Source organism: Elephas maximus, chromosome 3 (genome assembly GCF_024166365.1).
Source record: "Elephas maximus indicus isolate mEleMax1 chromosome 3, mEleMax1 primary haplotype, whole genome shotgun sequence".
Classification (NCBI taxonomy): domain Eukaryota; kingdom Metazoa; phylum Chordata; class Mammalia; order Proboscidea; family Elephantidae; genus Elephas; species Elephas maximus.
Window position 1 is genome coordinate 195,565,365 of NC_064821.1, and position 5,281 is coordinate 195,570,645.

Genomic DNA, 5,281 nt, shown 5'->3' on the forward strand with positions numbered 1-5,281 from the left:
AAAATTGGATACTAGATGTGGCTTTTTCCAGCGCTTTTCATGGGGGTCTTTCCACAGTCAAGAAAGAAATATTTCTTCTGAGGCAACATAATGTGCTGTGTTGCGACTCTTCCCACTGAAGACATCAGTTTATGTTGTCACAAAGAGCAGTTTAGCTTCTTCTTGTTTATTTCATTGGGCTTTAGGTAAAAGTTTACAGAGGAAATTAGTTTGTCACACAATAATTTATACACAAATTGTTTTGTGACGTTGATTGTAATTCCCACAATGTGTCAGCACTCTCCTCTTCTCCACCCCAGATTCCCTGTTTCCATTCTTCCAGTTTTCCTGTCCCTGCCTTCTCGTCTTTGCTTTTGGGTAGATGTTGCCCATTTGGCATCATGTACTTGAATGAACTAAGAAGCACATTCCTCAAGTGTGTTATTGCTTGTTTTACAGCCCTGTCTAATCTTTTGGCTGAAGGGCGAACTTCAGAAGTGACTTCTGTTCTGAGTTAAAAGGCATTCCAGAAGCCATAGTTTTGGGGCTTCCTCCAGCCTCTGTCAGACCACTTCGCCTGGCATTTTTTTTTTTTTTTTTGGTGAATTTGATTTTTGTTCTAGAATTTTCTCTCACTCGGTCCAGGACCCTCTATTGTGATTCCCGTCAGAGCAGTCAGTGGTGGTAGCTGGGCACCATCTAGTTGTTCTGGGCTCAGGCTGGTGGAGGCTGTGGTTCACGTGGTCCGTTAATCCTTTGGATTAGTCCCTTGCATCTTTGGTTTCCTTCATTCTCCTTTGCTCCAGATGGGGTGAGACCAATAGATGTCTCTTAGATCACTGCTCACAACCTTTTAAGACCCCAGATGCTACTCACCAACGTCAAATGAGGAACATTTTCTTTATGAACTATGTTATGACAACTGACCCAAGACCATGGTCTCCAGCCCTCAGTGCCAGTAACTCAGTTCCTCAAGGTGTTTGGATGTGTCTATAAGGCGTCTATGACTTTGCCTTAGTCAGGTAGTGCTGACTTCCCCAATATTGTGTACTGTCTCCCCATTCACCAAAGTTAAAACTTACCTACTATCTCCTTAGTGATTTCCCCTCCCCATCTCTCCCTTCCCTCTTAACTATCAATGATTGTTTCTTTCTGTGTGTAAATTTTTTCTTGAGTTTTTATAATAGTGGTCTCATATAGTATTTGTCCTTTTGTGATTGACTTATTTCACTCAGCATAATGCCCTCCAGATTCATCCATGTTGTAAGGTGTTTTGCAGATTCATCATTATTCTCCATTGTTGTATAATATTCCATTGCCAGTAAATCTCATAATTTGTTTATCCATCCATCTGTTAATGTGCACTTAGGTTGTTTCCATCTTTTCGCTATTGTGAATAATGCTGTAATGAACATGGGTATGCATATGCCTATTCGTGTGATGGCTCTTATTTCTCTAGGGTATATTCCTAGAAGTGGGATTGTTGGATCGTGTGGTATTTCTGTTTCTAGCTATTGAAAGAAGCATCATATCTTTTTCCATAGTGGCTGTACCATTTTACATTCCACTAGAAGTGCATAAGAGTTCCAATCTTCCTGTAACTTCTCCAACATTTGTTATTTTCTTCCTCTTTTTTTTTTTTTTTTTTATTGATTTGTACCGGTAATATAGAGGTGAGATGGTATCTCCTTGTAGTTTTGATTCGGATTTCTCATGATCATGAACATTTGTTCATGTGTCTGTTAGCTGCCTGAATGTCTTTTTTGGTGAAGTGTCTGTTCATATCCTTTGCCCATTTTTTAACTGAATTATTTGTCTTTTTGTTCTTGAGGTGTTGAAGTATCTTATAGGTTTTAGAGACAGGATCCTTGTGGGACACGTCATAGTCAAAAATTTTTCCCCAGGAGGTGGGGCCAAGACGGCGGAATAGACAGATGCTTCCGGCTAGCCCTCTTATAACAAAGACCCAAAAAAAAAAACAAGTGAAATGAGTATATTTATGACAAGCTAGGAGCCCTGAACATCAAAGGCAAGGTTAGAAAATGAACTGAGGGGCAGGGGGAGAAAGAGATTGTTCAGAAGCAGAGCGGAGTTACCAGACCTGAATCGCTGGGAGCCCTCAGGCACCATTCCATGGAGTGGCTGCAGCAGGCTGCTACTAGCATTCAGCTGCAGTTTCCTCAGGGAGAAGCAGCCAGCCACACAGCCTACTCACACCTCCAGAACCAAAGAAGAATTGTGCTATTGGCAAAAGCGAAGTACTTGCATATATTTTACCGTGCCCTCCTGCTCCCAAGTCAGCTTCAGCAGCTGATTTCTCTGGGCCTGAGATAGGCCCTGTTGAGCACATACAGCCACCCTCCCAGCCTTGGAGAAGGATTAAATCTGCAACGGGGGGAGAAGATAATTTGCCAGCTCCACTAATTGGGGGAGCTCAGGATAGAAGCGGCTCCTGTCTAGGCATAAATGGTCCGTAGACTTTGAGTACCTTTCCCCTCTGCATGGACCTGTGTGGGCCTATTTCAGGAGAATAGGCCCTTGTTGGCAGACTTCAACCATTTCAGCTGTGCAGTGGAGAGGTGGGTGTTTGATGTTTGACATTATTTTGCCTATTAAACAGGGTCCTCACTTACCAACATCAGAGACCTAAGGACAGGTGGTTCCACTCAGGTCACCCAGCCACCCATGACAGGGATCCAAGGATAACTGGTACCTCCCAGAGTTTACAACCAAAAACGTTGGGTGCCCATGGTCCATCTGCAGAACCCACCCAGCTGCACACTCTAGAGAACAGAGATGTGCTTTCCTCAGAGACACTCAGGGGTTGGTTCTCAGCACCCTGCCTTGTTTAGAGCGTGACCCCTGTTGCAGTCAGATACTGGTATATACGCCAGTCACCTGTGCCCCTCTAAGACTGTAGGACAGAGCCTGTACCACACACTTGATGATCAGCTACCTGGACACCTGAGCTGAATTCATACAAGAAAAGTGAATGGACTCCTAAAGACTGATACACCAGATAACAGCTCTAGCCATCTGGGGACAGAATGTTAGAGCTCCAAAGGTGAAAATAATCAAGCTAGCTCACTCAATCAACCCATGTGGGCGTATCAAAATAAAACAAAGTAAGAAGCTATGACACAGTCAGCAAATATAAAATAATACAATAACTTATGCATGGCTCAGAGACAATGGTAAATATCAAGTCACATAACGAAACAGAGCATGATTGCCTCAACAAGCTCTCAAAACAAAGAATCAAGGGATCTTCTAGATGAAAGTGCCTTCCGGGAATTACCAGAGGCAGAGTACAAAAGATTAATATACAGAACCCTTCAAGACATCAGGAAGGAAATCAGGAAATACGCAGAACAAGCCAAGGAACATATAGATGAAGCAGATGAACAAATTAAAAAGATTATTCAGAAACATAATGAGAAATTTAATAAACTGGAAAAATCCATAGACAGACAGCAATCACAAATTCAGAAGATTAACAATAAAATTACAGAAATAGACTACTCAGCAGAAAGTTAGAGGAGCAGAATTGAACAAGTGGAAGACACAATTTCTGAACTTGAAGATAAAGCACTTGGCACCAATGTATTAGAAGAAAAATCAGATAAAAGAATTTTAAAAAATAAAGAAACATTAAGGATCGTGTGGGACTCTATCAAGAGAAATAACCTGAGTGATTGGAGTACCAGAACAGGGAGGGATAACAGAAAATACGGAGAGAATTGTTGAAGATTTGTTTGCAGAAAACTTCCCTGATATCGTGAAAGACGAGAAGTTACCTCTCCAAGATGCTCATCGAACTCCACATAAGGTAGATTTTAAAAGAAAGTCACCAAGACATATTAAACACATCAAAATTGCCAAAACCAAAGATAAAGAGAGAATTTTAAGAACAGATAGGGATAAATGAAAAGTCACCTACAAAGGAGAGCCAATAAGGATAAGCTCAGGCCACTCGGCAGAAACCATGTAGGCAAGATGGCAATGGGATGAGTTATAAAAAATTGAAGGAAAAAAAATTGCCAGCCAAGAATCATGTATCCAGCAAAACCATCTCTCAAACATGAAGGTGAAATGAGGCCATTGCCAGATAAACAGAAGCCTAGGGAACTTGTAAAAACCAAACCAAAACTACAAGAAATACTAAAAGGAGTTCTTTGGTTAGAAAATCAATAATATCAGGTAACAACCCAAGACTAGAACACTGGGCAGAGCAAGCAGAAGTCAACCCAGACAGGGAAATCACAAAATAAATCAAGATAAAAAAACACTCAAGATAAAAAAAAAAAAAAAAAAAAAAACTATTATGTAAAAGAAGACTACATTAAAACAAGAAAGAGGGATTAAGAAATGTAGTCAGGGGGCAAGATAGCTGACTAGGCAGACGCTACCTCGGATCCCTCTTGCCACAAAGACTCGGAAAAACAAGTGAATCGATCACATACATGACAATCTACGAACCCTGACCATCAAACACAGATCTAAAGAGTTGACCTGAGTGACAGGTGAGTGAAAAGCTGCACCCTGAACCAGTGACCGCTTCTGGAACCTGCGACCCACCCCACAGCCTTGAGTCCCCGCATTTCCCTGGTGCCGAGTGGCAGGGCTGATTGCGGCTTGCTGAGGCGGGGCAGGCACAGGACACAGCCCTAACCCCTAGCCCCCTGGGGTAACCTCCACAGAGACTCAGCCAGCTCAAGCAGGCTGCACACTGACGGGGCTAAGGAGGGAATGAAAAACCACTGGGAAGCAGCGACTGTTTTCGGAGCCTGGAGCCAGCATCCCAGGCAGAAAACCTTGGTGCTGGGCTTTGGACTGGGTGCAGGGGAGCTGAGCATGGCATCCTGAGACAGCGCAAATGGGGGTGCAGCCCTAGCCCCCTGAAGTGACCCCGGGGGAAGCCCAGCCAGTGCACGCAGGCAGCGCAGCAATGTGGATGACAGGAGGAGAAGTCACTGGGAGGCAGCGACTGATTTTGGAGCCGGGAGTGCAGCATCCCAGCTGGGAAACCTTGGCTATGGGCTTTGGACTGGGAACAGAGGAACTGACCACAGCTTCTGAGACAGCACAAGCACAGGACGTGGGCCTGACCCTCGGGGGCAATCTCTACCCAGCCAGCGCACACAGTCAACACGCCCCTCAGGAATCTCAGATAAAACAGTCATCCCAAGCAAGATAAGTAACTTTGTCTATATTCCTGGGTGTACTCTCTCCTATCTATCTGATCCCTCCGCTCCCCTTCCCAGGCGGCTTCATTAACATTGGATTTTCCTGGGCCAGAAAG